Genomic DNA, 15,789 nt, shown 5'->3' on the forward strand with positions numbered 1-15,789 from the left:
GTCCTTTAGCATGTCTTCGTAGTGTAGGATCTGGTTTTCTGCCCCTTGATTTGGGGGCTGCCATGAGATCCTTTGACCTAGATCTCTGCACTCAGGGCATGTTATTTACACAGACTGATGCGTACATGTCGTTATTCCAGAAGAAATGAAAATACTGCTCTGTGGTGTCCAACATCTCTAGAAGAATATCAGAGGAGATTATGGCCCATCTCGCTATGCCCTATTTTTCCAGTTTCTGCAGTTAGAGAGAGGGAAATGACTGAAAAGAAGAAGAGAAAATATGAGCCCTCTCTCTGATTCATTAGATAAATAAATAAACATTCATAGCCATCCCTGATGGTTATAGGTTTAATTCCCCTTTGGACAGAGATGCGGTATGAAAAAGATACTTTTGGTTAAGGGCAGGGAGTGTAACCAGATGTGCTGATGAAGTCACGGTGGTCCCGTTCAGTCAAATTGCTGTAAAATTCCTGTGCTTGCAGCGGCCAGCAGACAACTTGTAATTCAATTCAGAGCCAAGGTTCCCTTAAAATCAGGATCATCTTCTAAATGTTGCACTGCACTGAAACAGTCTGAGGCTTTCACTGCGTTTGGTTTCTAAACAGCGCTGCTGTGTTCAGTGTAATCCCACGGAGCAGTTTGCTTGGTGTCTGTGTGCAAGCTCGGTGACCTTTCCTTGCACGTCTGAGCTCAATATCAGTGCAATTAGCACAGTTCAAAAGTGGCTGAAAAGCCCGGTCTGCAGTTTCCCTCTGCAGCGGCCGAGCAGAGGGTTTTCATTTCATACATCATTTACAACTTGCTGCAGTGATTCCACAAAGTCAGCGCAGATCACCCAGACAAAGCCGAGAGCAGAAGCGAGCATATTATTTTTAAGATCTCTATTGCCATCATCATCGGGTGTGCTCGACACCGGGTTTATTGTGCCCTGTCTCACCACGCTGCCCAGAGCACTGGTTGGCACCTCAGCGTTAACTCAGCAGAGTTAATTTCTGAGGGCAGTCCTGTAACTGCGCCTTTTCCCATGGCCCGCACCCACCCTCACCAGCTGCCCGGGGGCTGCCCAGAGCCACTTGTCCCCCCCTGTGGGTGCCCAGTGAGGCAAATTCTTCCCAACGTGCCCTCCCTCCTCCTGCTGCAGGTGGGCCATATCCTCCCCTTTCTCAGTGGGATGCTGGTCCCTCCCTTGTCCCCCTTTTCTGCAAGGCGGCGGTGTCATTAGTGCTTTTGCCAGCTTAATTTTACTGGCTTTGGAGGCAGCAAGAAAGCCAGAACAAGAGAAAATTGCTGGTTCTACTTGGGATGAAGTCGTCTTCCCAAACCGCCTGTCCTCCTCCTAAAACCCTGCCTGAGAAGTGTTTAGCATCTCTGTGGCGAGCTTCCAGCAAGTGCTGTCCTAAAGCACTAAAAATAGGCGCTGTAATATTTCCCCGCTGTTAATTTGTCTGTTGGAACAGCAGAGCATGAAGGCTCTCTGTGTTTGGGGGTCGCTTTAGGAGATTTCAATGCCTCTGAAGGTACAATACCTGGCAATCCATCTTAACCTTTCATTTGCAAAATGAGAGCGGACGTTTTATCAGATTTCTCCCTTAGGATTTTCTCTTGACGGTTAGTAGCGAGAGAAAAAGCTGCGGTGTCCGTCCCTTGGCATCTCAGAGCTGATAGAGATTGAAGGGAAAACAATGCCTTCAGTAAGCGTTCAGTGTAAAGCTATTCCAGCTCTGTTCTGTACCAGGGACAAATTTATTTCTGTGTATGTATTCATAAAACGTTTGCATTGTACGAAGCCATAATTACTTGTTCACTACCCATAGACCATGTAAAGCGACCGACAGCCCTCGTGTCCCTCGGAACGACTTCTTTTTGCACAGCTTCCCCGTGCCCCAGCCCGTGGCACCGCGGCTCCCGGCCGTGCCGTGGGTTCCCTCGGCGCTGCGAGCGGGGGCTCGGGGCCGCGGCGTTGTCCTGAACGTCGGGTCTGGCTCAGCACATCCAGGCACCGTGCGCTGCCAAATTATACAGATCTTAATCGGCTGGCCGATTTTCAGCATTCCCTTCATCTGCTGTAATTGAACTTTAACTTCAGGCGTTTAAGACTTGATCATTACTTTCAGGGCTTGCCTGGTAAAGTGGATGGTAATTATAGCTATATAGAATCATATAAGAATCGTGATGGGTTTTTAAGACACTTTTCCAGTTTCTCCATTTTAATTAAAGAATAACTTTAAAACTAGCTAACAGGCTATTATTTTTGGATGTTGATTTAGTGTTTTGACCCTTCTTCGTGCAAGCGATATATTATTTAGAAGAAAAACATTTACAGGTAAGTAAGGAAGTGAAGCAGGTTGAATTGCTGTTCAGAAATGGAAGGAAAACTAGAAGAATTGGGATCTGATCGTAGAGAAATTGTCAGCCTGATTGCTTTCCTTTTGTGCAGCTGAGAATTGCAATAAAACTGGGAATACAGCAAAGATTGATGGTTTTGTGACGTTAGCTTCCTTGTAAAAGTGGATGAGTCCTTGAACAGACTCACTCATGTTTCCATCAGAGGGGAACTTTACTGAAAACAAAACAAAAAAAACGTTAACTAAGGCTGGACAGAAATCAGTACAGCTGCAATACGTAGCTGGTAATGTAAGCGTGACTTTAACAATACATACAGCAGGGGGACACACACCACATTAATTAGTAGTGTTTGACTGTTATTTTCCTGTTTTTCTCTCTTTGCAATGATTGTTCCCATTAATCTGAAGCCCAAAAGGTTTTCAGATAGACCTAAGTAAAACGGGATAGAAGAGTAAGGGAAGCCATGCCTGCAGGTTGGTGGAATAAGATGTAGGGCTTCAGACATCTCGCGACAAGTTTGGGTGGGGTTGGAACTATTCAGAGTAGGAGGAGAGAGGAAATAAATCACGAGGTTGCAGTAGCTCGGTGTTCCCACGGTCCTTCAGCCCTGACAGCACTCAATGGACTGTGTCAAACCTGGGATGGTGGCGATGGCACTGCAGGCTGCGATATTTATTCATAGGCTAGCAAACCCAAAGTTATTTGTTCAGTTCATAGGCCATTAATTCATGATCATTCATTCCAAGAATATAACCAGAATTAGCATCAAAGTGAACTTGCAGCCTGTATAAGAAAACTTATTCATTGCCGTAGTTCAGTGGAAGGTTTCCTGTCAAAAAAAATACATTTCCACTGCTAATTAAGTGTTGTATGCAGAGTTTAAGAACAGATTCACACTAATTCTAATCCTAGAATAAAGGTTTAAAAATAGTGTTTTCAACCAAATGTTATACTTCTAATTTATACCAAATCAGAGTATAGAAAAAAAGAATGAAAAAATAAATGGTGTGACAATATTTGTTAAGCTGTTTCAAAACTTGGGCAATTTTGAAATAGACTTTATTCATAACGTCAGCCTGCGAGATCCACAGGATATGTGAGCAGTAGGCAGCCCATTAGCTGCAAATTTATTCTTTTTTGTTGTTGTTGTTGTTGTTTTTTTTAATCTACTAACTTTTTAATAGGAAAGCAAAAAAAAAAAGCCTGTTCAGGTTTGTATCCCCTTTTTGTGTCTGAGGGATCAATGAATCCCTCAGAATTGGGACAGTTTTTCTGATGAATTTATTTCCCTCTATTTGTAAAAGCTAACCTGGAGCCCAGAGGCAGCTAATGAATAGAAAACTTGCTTTCAAAGCTTTCTTAGAAAAAAGTTGTGGTTTTTATTTTTTATTTTTTAATTTTTATTTATTTATTTATTTTTGTGGGCAGGTTCACAGAGTGGCTGTTCTGGATATAATTTACTTGTCCTGCTCTCTGCATTGGTTTGTTCGGAGGAAAGTTGCAATCATGAAGAACCCACAGCTCCTGCTCTCCAAAAAGAAAATTAATCAGGTAAAATCCTGACTGCTTAAGTAAGTAACAGCTTTTCTTAGTGATAAGAACAGTGATGTCTACTGAATCTTAAAGCTCTGTTTCTTCCATAGAGAGCTCTGTGCCCAGCTGAATTTCTAGAAAATAATAGAAAGAACAATATTATCACTAATTCATCTTTATATTAATATCTTTATATTAATTATTTATAATATATAATATATATTATATATATTTATTATTATTATTAATTATACAAGTCTCTTGTATGTGGTAATCAGGCTCAGAACGGTGACTGACTATCAGCTTTTCATAGATAACTACTCTATCACTGCAAAAGTCTAGATATATTTGTCTATATCACGCCTTAAAAACCATAATGGAGCCATGAGTACCTTTTCAGTAGGTTTGTGACTAAGGACAGCATTTTCTGTTAAGCATATTTAAAAAAAAAAAAAAAAAGTCCGTCCTCCCCCCACTCCAAAAAAAAAATAAAAGGATTCACTTCCATAAGGTCATAAAACTCTTGAGGGGCAATTTTTGTCTGTAGCTACAGGTCTGGAAAGCAACGTGATAACTTATTTGAATGGATGATCCCTGGAGTATTTAAGTTGGCATTTATGAGCAAAGAGAAATAGAAGGAATAAATTATGCATCTTCTCTGGTAGCATTCATTTGCAGTAAAGTGCGCATTGTTTCTGGCATGAGAAAACTGATATGTTGTAATGCAAAGTATCAGAAACAATAAAGGGAATGAATTATGCTGGGCGCTTGCCGCCAGTTCGTACTGTGGCTGGTGTGGATATAATTTACTTGTCCTGCTCTCTGCATTGATTTGTTAGGAGGAAAGTTATAATCATGAAGAACCCACAGTTCCTGTTCCCTGAAAAGAAAATTAATCAAGTAAAATCTTGACTGCTTAAGTAAGTAACAGCTTTTCTTAATATCTGAAACAATGAAGAATACAGGTTTTGAACTGTTTTACTGTTTTAAATTAATAACTTCACATCTGCTTAAAAAGATAACACTGTCCTGAATAAAGCATGACTTTCTAGCTTTGTATAATGACTCTTTTTCAGATGATATTACAGAGAGCCATAGAATATGAGATGAACCTTAATTAATATTCTTTCAATTACAATATATTTCACTGTCATATTCTTCTAATATTCATGAAATAGCGAGAAGCTGGTTATAAAGCTAATGATGAGGAAACTAAAAGACTGAGAGTCCAACTCCATTTCCTCCTAGAGAAGACAACTCTTTAATTCCCACCTTCCATTCATTATTCAAAGCTTTGCTTTTAAAAGTATAGACAGCGATCCAAATTCCGCCATCACTTGTGTGCAGAAAATACATAAGTATTAAAATTTCATTGAAAGTTCATTTCAAATTTGTTCAGGTTTCTTGAAGGGAAACATAGCCCTGTATGGATAAATATCTGGGACGGCGTGCAGCTTGCTTTGGCCACTTCTTTTGGAAGTTGCTGTGGTGACTGCATCTTTAGCGACGGTGTTTTTTAACCTCTTCTAGAACCAGAGCTCAGGTTGCTACCATTGCCTTGGACAGCAGTGGGACAGCTGGTGGTACTGGGCTGCGATGTTTGCCGAGGACAATGCCCTTGCTTGCTTGAATTGAGAACTGAAGTCATTAAAGCGATCAAAGTTGTTTTTACCTAGTGTGTGCAAAGGGGATCAGAACCACAAGCTCTCCCTTTTAAGGTGTCTTCCTAATAATCTACCCTCTTTTTTTTTTTTTTTTTTTTTTTTTTTGGGGCGGGGGGGGCGGGAGCTTAACCACATAAGCTGCACTGACAGTTCTTTCCCTGCCGATGCTCCTCGGCTCTGTTGGGTAACTCGCTGCCAAACCCTAAAGCAGCCACGCGTGGTCCTGAAGTTAGAGATGTGATCACAGGGGTTGAGCTGCAGACGAATAAGGCTTTATTTCAGACCTTTCCCACGGTGACCCTGCCCAAAGATAAATTTGATCTTGACTTTTAACTCCCAAGCCCAGGTGCGTTTGGTAGCTCTAGCTGGCTCCTCGTGAGCTGTGTCCAGGAGGCCGACGTCCGAGCGGGGCTTGGCACGGCGCTGCCCGCAGGTAGCTCACAGCACAACGGCCACGGCCCTGCAGGTGCTGCTCACATGCAGGCACTCCTCAGGTTCACGCTTCTGAGATAAAAAGCAGATTTAATAAAGGCTGGCAAGTCAAACAGCAATAGATGCAGCTTTCGTAATTGTAAAGCAGCATTCCTTTGCTGTGGTGCTTGAGATATAAGATGGGACTATGCAGCCATAAAAAAGAATAACTTTTCAAAATCAGCTGCATTGTGAAGAGAAAATAATCATTTTCTACAATAAATAAATCAAAAATCATGTTCACGGCTTCTGGAGTGTAGAAATAATAGCTGACAAAGGAAATAAAATCATGATAGTAACATATAAGTGTGAAAGAAACCCCTTTTCAGTTGACCTGCTCTAGAAGTCATTAACTAGCAATGTGCTGACAGCACAGGAAAAATAACCTCTCGGAGACTTTTATTAGTTTTCCTACTGAGCTTCGAGTAATGTCAGAGCCAGCTTAGGAATTTAATGCGGTGATTATATAGCATGTCCTTAATTATTTCATATTGCATTATCTGGGCAATTTTTGTTGACCAGTTCACAGGATGTAGAACTCACAGTTCATCTCAAAACTTCAGTGTCAGATACTTTCATAATGAAAATTGATCCCACTTGGGGTTTAAGATCAGGCCAATCACCATGCTCCTGAGGTAACAATTTTTTTGATATTAATAATTGACGTGATAGACTAAACTCTTTCCAAATAATTCCAAGTTTTTGGAAATAGCCTGTCCCTAGAGCTAAAACATTAAAAAATTAGATGGGCGGTGCTGTGAGATGCAGCAGGGTGTGGCTGGGAGCAAGGGGATGCTGCCCTCTGTTATTTTCCTTAAAGATCATGGTCATGCAAGCTATCAACATAAAATAAAATTCTGGACATTATTCTGGAATAATATCATTTTCTTCTCAGGTCAGGCCTGCTTTCTGTGCCACTCACCTCGCAGTGGTGGTTCCCAGGCATGAGGGAGTGCAGGGCTGGTCACATTCACCCAGTCTGGGTTCTTGGTGCTGCTGTGCCCCTGCCCCATGGGCTGTACCTGCAGGGACAGAGCGGGATCTCTGCAGAGTCCTTGGGCTTCAAATGTGATTGAAATTACCTGGATTTCCTGATTTGTATTTACTTTTTATTACTTTTTTTTTTTTTCTGAGTCAGAAAGATGAGCCCAAAAGTAGTTTTCCTGGAAGAATGAGACAAATAAAATCTCTTTTGTATTTCTAAAGCGAATTCATCTACTGCTGTAACTTGTACTGCAAAAAGTCTATTTCCTCCTCTGTTAGGTTTTATAACTATTCTTAAAGAATATGGTCCAGATGATTTGCCAGACAATATAAAACGGTTAGAGATAAAGAAAAACTAGTTAATTTATTTATATAATACTTAAATAAGTTTCCTAATATATTTTTAAATATAGTTTAAAATATGTATACAGTGGTTATGTTTCTTTTGTCTAAAGATAAAAAAGGATTTTAAAATGTTAAGACCATTCCAGTTGTACCTCTGCCACTGCCTGATAAAAAAAAAAAAGTGTATGTGGGGGGGTTGACACTTCTCATGTCCAGGTTCGTTAACGTAGAGGTGATCTTTGAGCTTTCTTTGATGCCATGCTAACTAACTGCGTAGCAAACTGATGGAGCTGTTACTCCTGCCTTGCTACTTCGGTTACCTCCAAAGCTGGGTGTGCAGTGAGTAAAGCACTTAGGCAAAGGCAGACGTTTTTGCTAGAGAAAGGTCTTTAATTTATTTTCACATGTGGATGTTACCACTGAATACACTGCACATCCCAAGGACGTCAGTTATGGCATAATGCCCTGCCTCCAGTAAATTGTGAATTAAAGCCCTGCAATCCACTAGCTCTCCGTGACACGCACCCCGGTATTTTGTAATTGCAATACAAATTGCTTTCCAAGGAGATCGCGTTTAAGCTCTCGATTTCTTCAGTGACACCCCTGAAGAGGGGAAGTACTTTACACTTATCATTAAAACCCAGCGATCTATACAAATCACTTCCCAACGTGGCACTCACCCTTTTACTCTGAGACAGATAACCAGAGCATCCCGGAGAAGTTTCAGCTTACATCTGGGTGACAGATAAGAAATTTCGTTGGACAGGTTTCCACTGTGATAGACAGAAGTAATATCTCTGTCAGCAGGAGTATTCAACCATGTAAGTCTCTGTAAAGTTAACACTTTTGGAGTCAACAGCTTTTATGCAAGAGGAGATGTGAGGCAATGCCTCTCTGCTCGTGCCCCACTATCGAGTTAATGTGTCAGGAGCTGCAGAAAGCTGCTGCGAGCAGAGTAGCTGACTCTTAAAAACTGACCCAGAAAAGTGGGTGTGACCTGGAGTGGTTTAGCTGGGGTTTTGGGAAGGGAGGAAGAAACTGATTAACTCGAAGTCAGAGTTTTCATAGGAGAAGTTCTGTTCTGGTGCAAGTGTCCACTTGTATTTGAGAAAGGAGGGGAGCGGAGCAGCTGCAGCCGCTCCCTGGAGAAGCTGCTCTGCAGATCTCTTGTTTTGGGAAGTTACGGTTGAAAATTGTTCTGATCAACCATAACTTTTTTTTTTTTTAGTTATTTTTTCCCATCTCTTGTTTGCGATCTGGCAGTGGAAAAGGGTGAAATAAGGACAACAAGCATCATGGGAAAATGTATTCCACATCTACTGCTTTGGGGTGCCCCTCACCTTTTGTACCCATGGTTGTGCTCCAAGCCCTGGGCAGCCAGGGCTTCTGTAGTTGTTAAAGGCTTCTTTAGTTGTTAAAGAAGGTCATTATCACAGTTATTTTCCTTTTTAGAAAGTGTAATTTTTTGAACTTTCAGCACTTAATCCTTTTTGTTGTCACAAGTGTGGTTGTTCCCATCTAATGAGTTAGAGCAAAATGGCAGAACCTGTCTCCACTAATAATAGTGATATTTGTTCTGTCCCTGTCCATGTGTAAAAAGACTGCACAATTAGATGGGAAATAGGCAGAAAGCAGCATTGGCTTCTCAGCTGATGGAGTTATAAAATAACACGTTCTTCCCTTAAGAAAATGCAAGCTAATCTGCCATGGGTAAAATATCTTGTTTTTCTGATGGCAGGCATGAAAGCCAAATGGAGACTTGCACACGGATACAGCCAAGAAATAAGTCTGTGGACAAGGCACCAATGCTGGTCACAAATGTCACCGTGCAAAAACAACATTGCACTGAAGTTTGCAGGACGATGAAGTGGGAGCTTGTTACTTCAATGATTCTCCATATCACCCTTATACTGGGGAACAAATTCAGGTCAGCATTATCTCATTTACTGCTGAAATACCTTGCTGCGTTGTAGAGCACCTAACGTCTCTTTGCTAAGGATCTAACAGCTGCCTGGGAAATGTTATTAGAAGGTATGTGGTTTTTTTTTTCCCCTCACTAAGAGTTAATTCCTGCCAAATGCTATGTTCAGAAATGCTTCCTGCACCCAGCAGCAGGGATCACCGAAAGGCTGAAATGAGGGAAGGATGACACCGGGTAGGACACGCCATCAGCCCTGTACCCCTTGCACAGCCACCCCCACCCAGAGACTTGGAGGCAAAACCCGAGCTAAAGCAAAATTACAACTAGTCGGAGAATGAGGAAAGGCAGGCGGAGTGCTCGTTCCTTTATCGCTTATGCCGGCTTTGTCACCTTCTCAGCGGTAGCCTGCAGTCTGAGCGAGAGGGAGGGTGTGTAACTCGTATGAAGAAGAGCTTTGCGGGGGATGCTGCACTGGAGGAGGGGTTACTCCTGCAGCACACACTTTGAAGTGGGAGGCAAGCAGGGGCTGGCATTTGGACACCAGGTGCCCGGTGCTGTGGTTTCTCTGCTGGACACGTCGGTTGCTGCCTCCAGCCTCAGAGAGTGAGACACAAACCCTGGCTTCTGCCGCGTGTGTTAGGAACGCATGCTGCATGCAGCAAAGATGGTGGAACAATACACACGGTGTCGTTTGCTCGTTAAGAAATCCAGAAGTAGACGGGCACAGGTTTTTGGATCCTGTTCTCTGAGGGCTCAGAGCCAGGGTGGGCAGTGCTCAGTCCAGCGGCTGCCCTGCGAAGTGATCCTAGGAACAAGCCAAATCACACAAACAAACGAGTTCCAGTCTCTCTCTTTCCCTTGCTGTGCCTTGCGAAGTACTTCTCATCTCTCTCTAAACCCGCCTTCTAACGTTGTTCTTCTGGGGGAAGGAGGAACAGAGAGAAAACGTCTCTCGCTGACAGCAGACGGCTGGCACGAAGAGCATGGGACATCCAACACTCCTCTCTCTGGATTCCCTAACAAGAGAGAAGAAAGCAATGCATCCTCTGAAATGACAGTCCTAAGTACTATTTCACTACAGAGATAAAATAATGGTTCTTGATTCATATTATCTAAGGCAGATGAATTCTGCGGAGCAGCGCTTTGGCTTTGCCTGCTCCCCCTTGCTCGTCTCCTACACTCCCTGGTGTTTTACTGGGCTTGTGGCAGGCAGGGAGCTTGAGATGCTATGGTTTGAGGCACGAACAAATAAAATATCATTTCTCTACGTAGATAAAATTATTGCAGTGAGTTATTCATATTCTATGCTAAAATATCTTTATGAATTCAGATCTAAAACTATACAATATGTCTCTCAAAAGATGTTTTAGAATATTTATGAAAACAATTCATAAAATTAAATTCCATTAGTTCTAGATTAGCACTTGACATTTGTCAGAATAATAACTTTTCTTAGCTGGAGGGGATACCCTGACTTTCAATAATGCTTAATGGATTCTCTTCCTGATATCTATTTGGCAGTGTTAGTCTTATTCTTACTTATAGAAATGGCACTGATCTGACAGGATTGCATTTTTATCTGGGATGCAGTCTTTAATCTGTCCTTTTCTGCTAGCTATATGCACGCATACCGTTGGCATATCCAGTGAAAACACATTTTTTATTTCTTGTGTGCTTAACAATCAGCTTAAACATGACAATCCACACTCATTAATGAGTTAAATCATATATTTTTATGTCAATGCTGACAAAGTTGTTTACACGGTTACCTGCATGTTTGGAGGGAAGATTGTCTTGGTTTGATTAATACATCACAAATGTTTATGAACCGTGTCCGCCTGGTTGTCATATTCTATACCAGAGACAAGTTTTATGGAGGTTTCGTAACATACATATCTTACTTTCCTGGGCAAACAAAATTCAGGAAGCAATAACAATGACATCAAACAGGTATGTTTGCTCGCCTGATTTGAGTGTTGTAATAGAGCAAGATTCACGCTTTGTAGATAGAAAAAAACTTCGATGTCTGTGAATGTGAGATCAGTACGATATATTGTTTCAGATTACACCAGAACAAAGTTGTCTTAGATATCTGGAAATAAGGGTTTGAGAAATGTCTGTGTACCGAAGCCTGCAAGTGGACTGCACTGTCTGCGTGCTACTTAGTGATTAGTAAGCAACAGCTAGTAAGAATGTCCTTATTAGACACTTAAATCCTGTAATTTTAATTACTGTAAAGTTTCTCCCTTTATTGTAATCCCCTCCCTTACCCTCAGTTTCCTACCTAGTCACATAAACTAAATCTACAGCCAGAAAGCACGGTCATTATACACTTCCTAAGCATATATTGATCAGCTATCATCAATAGAAAATGGAATTATTTTATTTCCTAGCTTGCAAAATGTGTAACATACATATTGTAACTGGGATAAGCAAACCAACACCGATGCTGGTAGTCATCTGAACAAGAAATCTCCAAAACTTCGAAAGGAACACTTCAGCCTCTGCCTGCTTGGTCACTGAAGAAATACGTGTTTTCAGCTGCAGGCTCATGACACGCAGGATCTATGTCAGTGATTGTGCTGACTTTGGTCCCCAAGTAAGCAATATGCACCCGGGTTCCAACAAAAGGATGAAGACCATAAAAATGGAACAGCAGTAAGAGCAAGAGCTCTCACTCAAGGTGGTGAGAAGCTTCTCGCTGACTTCAGTGACAATGAGATGGATCTTGACTCTCGCCAGGATGGAGAACCAAAGCCAGTAATGATTCTGGGTATCTAAAGGGACTGAGTATTTGGACACTGATACTCACAGTCACAAATTAGGGGCTGTCCCTGTTCCATAAACGTCGCTCTTTTTGAAATTCTGGTTTGCTGTGATGTGCTTCTGTGTACACACTCAAGTATGAGGACTTTGATCTCTGGCTTAAAACCACCTCTGATGTCCAGAACTGAGACGTTTTTCAGGCCACACGCAGGAGCCTGCAGTGCAGCCCAGACCTCCTCTCCAGCAGGGCGGTGCCTTTACCAGCCCTACACAAATCACCTCTGCGGTTTCCGTGATCTCTGGACCAACAATGCTTGAGTTGTTTTGCTGTGCCACGGCGAGGCGTCAAGCAAAGGGGCTGGAAGTGTTCAACTGTGCCAGCAGCCTGGTGGACAAAGGACATCCCCAGGGAGAAGGGGTCTGCTTGACACATGGCTTGGTTTCCCTCCGGGTGACAGGCAGCTGGGGCAGGTTTGAAGTGTCTGATCTACAGAACATACAAGTTAGGTTTAACTCAGCACCTAACCGTAGTAGTTAAGTATGAAATGTTGAATTTGTAGTACGTAAAGGAATAGTAAGCTTATCTGGCATGAAGTGCCTTCAAAGCAAGGCAGTTCACTCTGAACAGTGTCTGTTGAATCTTTCCCATAGCTCCTGCAAACCATTTGAACTTGCACTCCAAATATCTTCTATGGCCTTCATATTTTCATACAGGTGCAGTTAGGAGGAGAAAACAAAAAACATCATGAGAAGAATTCGTGTAAGCCCTGGCGACCCCGCGTGAGTTCTCCGGGTGTAACTGGGTGTCAGAGATCCCTGCTGCCAGAGCTCCTGGCAGTCACTGCTGGAAACTGGCCATCACGCGTTCCTGGTAGAAACATGTATTTGTTACAGAGAACATAAATGTCTTCCTTTTTTTTTTTTTTTTTTAAATCAAACAGAAATAGTGTCTTATCTCCTACTTCTGTAGCCTCCTAGGGGTCAATGCTTAGCTCAAAAGCTCTTTTGTGGAGTTTTTCCTGTGATTCTGGCAGCATTCTTCTCTTTTCTTTTCCTGTCTCCAACTTCAAAACCAGCAGCTTGAACATGTGCTTTCTACAAGTTTTATTGTTGTTGTTATGGTTGTTCTTTTTTTTTCTCATAAATTTATTTATCTTTAGACTCAAAAATATGATCAGTACAACCATCTTGCTCCATAAAGGAACACAATTAATTAATCTAACTAGTTTAAAGGTAAGACAGTGGTAATTTCATAAGTATGAAGTTCTTTAATAGGTTAGGAAAAAAAATACAGAAGAACAAAAAGGATAAATTGTAGTAGATAAATTAAAATGAAAAACTTCAGCTTTTGTACAAAATAATCATTGTGTGGATCACAAGTTTTTTTTTTTTCTTTTTAATATAGTACATACCAGTAAAAATCTACTGCCAGCTATAAAAAAAATTTAAAGGCTTTTAAAACTTATAGCTGTGATAAATGCTCTTAAGTGTAGAAAAATACAGGAATCATTTATAGTGCTTATTACCATTTCTGGAATAATTCTTTAAAGTCTCTGACAGCTATTTCCTCTTCTTTGGAATACTCTTATAGGAGACTGTAATTCCCTTGAGCCTTTCATGAGAAAATGAGCCAGGGGTCTTACAAAGCAGGGAGGCAGCTGGGGAATTTAGCTGTTTTAGAAGTTACGTGAGGTGGGGCTGTGGGCTCCACCTGCACGCTCACCCTGCTGCTTCGGGAGGGCGCTCCCCTGCCCTGGTCTGCAAAGCATGAGGAGGGCCCGTAGTGGACATACAGGGGAAGAAACAGGTAGGATGGTCTATAGCGTATCCCCTGATTTCTTGTTGGGCTGCGGGACGCTGATGGAGTGGTTCTCCCAGGCCTAATTCTGGGTGCCTTGTGCCAATCACTGTGCATTGGGGTAGCAGCTCTGGCTTCAAGTGCGAGCGCTGCTTAATGAGGTGATCTGGTGAGAAACCACACAGGAGCTCCCATCACGCGCGCTGCTTACTGCCCTCATCACCGTAGCAGTTATCATCATCACCATCACGTGAGTTTTATCCCACATCCCAACACCCACAGGTAGCGCTTCTCGAGGTGGGAGTGCTGTGACACCACCTGGGCACTAACAGCCCGGAGAGGTGCAGCAGAATGGGAGCGGGGTCAGAGTTAATTAATTAATTAATGAAGGGCAATTTGAGCTGAATATTGCCCTCTCTGTGCCTGAGACATCCCCTTGTCATTGCAAGGGGCTGAGGAGGATCAAAGAGGGCATCATCTGGAGGACAGCACCCTTTCTGGCTTTAGCACAGAGCTTTTGAAGAATTTTCTAGATGTGTTTATTGTTTGGTTACTCACTCCTGAGAGTTTTAATGCTTTTACACATATTCCCTGCACTGCATAGGCACATTATCTGGTTCCAGTACTACACAAAATTAGCCATATCTCAGGAAAAACATCTAGGGGTCATCGCAGCTAGATTGATAAATATTGCATGACTACTGAACGTTCAGTAGCTGTAATTGAAGTTAATAGGACGTTTGCAATTAGTGATGGGGAATCATAAAAAGTAAAGCTGCTCACATTATTTACTGCAGACATTTAGACGTTGACCGTCCTGAGACCCTCATGTTTAATAGGTGTATATGAACTAACTGTTTTGGTTTTGGATGTTGTCTGCAGAATATATAGATGTATTTTTTTAATATATTTTTTTTCTCTTTTTTTTTTTTTAAAGGATTTTTTCCACCCTGTTTCAGGGCTGTATATGAACATCTAGTGGTGTGGGAAGTCGCTCTTCATGCTGTAACTGGGCCCTGCTGCACCATATCTGTTTCTTGGTAAGAAGATCAAACCCTTGTTAATTATTTCTACATTATGTGTGTCTTTTTTATTTCTATTTTTTTTTAATTCATCTAGTAAATGTATTGTATTTTGGTTACCAAAGAGAGTTCTTTGCACTGAAGCTGTTAAATGTTTGTGAAACACACGGGACTGCCAGGGCAGCGCTTGCAGGAGCAGCCCTACACCTGAGAGGCTGGGGCTGCTGCCATACTACACTGAAAGACTGGCTGATTTGGCAGGGGATAAATTAGGTACAAGAAACAGACAATGGAGACAGAATTAATTGCTATGAAATAGCCAGTTGTTGCCTGAACTTGTCCAAACGCATTTCCCCTAACTTTACAATTAATTTCTGATGAGTTAAAGATTTACAAGCCCCTCTCCTGGCCAGCCGTATGCGGACATTTACATTCGTCATGTTCCTGTATGCCGTGGGCTTTGCTTCGTGGAAGTTAAATGCCAAACAACCCTGCTGGCGTTGCTCGGAGTGCCTCGGAGTGCTACCAAGTACTGCTGCTGTGCTTTCATCGAGCGTTTCGTCTTTGCTTACTCCCCTGTCTTGGTGAGGTACCTCAGCTTTTTTATCTTCAAAGTATTCAGAGATGGATTTTTATACAAATGGATTGGGTGAAAACAGAGAAATGCTGTCAGAAATAGGAGAGGAAAAGTCTGAGACCCATTTTGGTTTACGTTCTGGAGAATTACCAGACTGTACAGAGCGGGCTGCAGGCATTGCTGCTCTTGTTAAGCTTTATTAAAGAGAGATTAAGATAGCTGTGCTCTATTTAGTTTAGTTTAACCCAAATGAAATCACAGGGCGGGCTCTCAGTGGCTGGGGAGGAGGTGAGCCCTGGGAGGCCGGCTGAGCCCGAGAGGAGGATTGGGATGTGCAAGTGCCAAAGCAGGGGATGAAGGCT

The 15,789-nt window shown here is 42.1% G+C and overlaps 3 long non-coding RNA genes across 5 annotated transcripts in view; 2 read left to right on the forward strand and 1 right to left on the reverse strand.

Annotated features, from left to right (window-relative positions):
• Window positions 1–12,759, forward strand: part of LOC310902622 — an 82,899-nt gene extending 70,140 nt beyond the window's left edge. Inside the window, exons 9-12 of one of the 2 annotated variants that reach the window (XR_014586837.1) lie at window positions 3,775–3,897; window positions 4,719–4,799; window positions 9,082–9,270; window positions 12,745–12,759. This is a non-coding gene — a long non-coding RNA (uncharacterized lncRNA). Of the gene's footprint in view, window positions 1–3,774; window positions 3,898–4,718; window positions 4,800–9,081; window positions 10,122–12,744 lie in introns of those variants that run through there. The other variant, XR_014586840.1, reaches the window with a different exon arrangement.
• LOC310902624 lies at window positions 5,632–8,903 on the reverse strand. Its single transcript, XR_014586850.1, has 3 exons — window positions 8,024–8,903; window positions 6,937–7,177; window positions 5,632–6,047 (listed from the first exon to the last, which is right to left on the reverse strand). It is a non-coding gene; the product is annotated as an uncharacterized lncRNA (long non-coding RNA).
• Window positions 12,760–14,164: 1,405 nt separating the features above from the next.
• LOC310902726 lies at window positions 14,165–15,430 on the forward strand. Of its 2 annotated transcripts, none has more exons than XR_014586928.1 (3): window positions 14,165–14,667; window positions 14,766–14,868; window positions 15,233–15,430. It is a non-coding gene; the product is annotated as an uncharacterized lncRNA (long non-coding RNA). The 2 variants fall into 2 exon arrangements; XR_014586929.1 differs by having other exon boundaries at window positions 15,239–15,430.
• The last annotated feature ends 359 nt before the right edge of the window (window positions 15,431–15,789 follow it).

This window comes from Anser anser, assembly GCF_964211835.1.
Source record: "Anser anser genome assembly, chromosome: 7".
In the NCBI taxonomy this organism is placed as follows: domain Eukaryota; kingdom Metazoa; phylum Chordata; class Aves; order Anseriformes; family Anatidae; genus Anser; species Anser anser.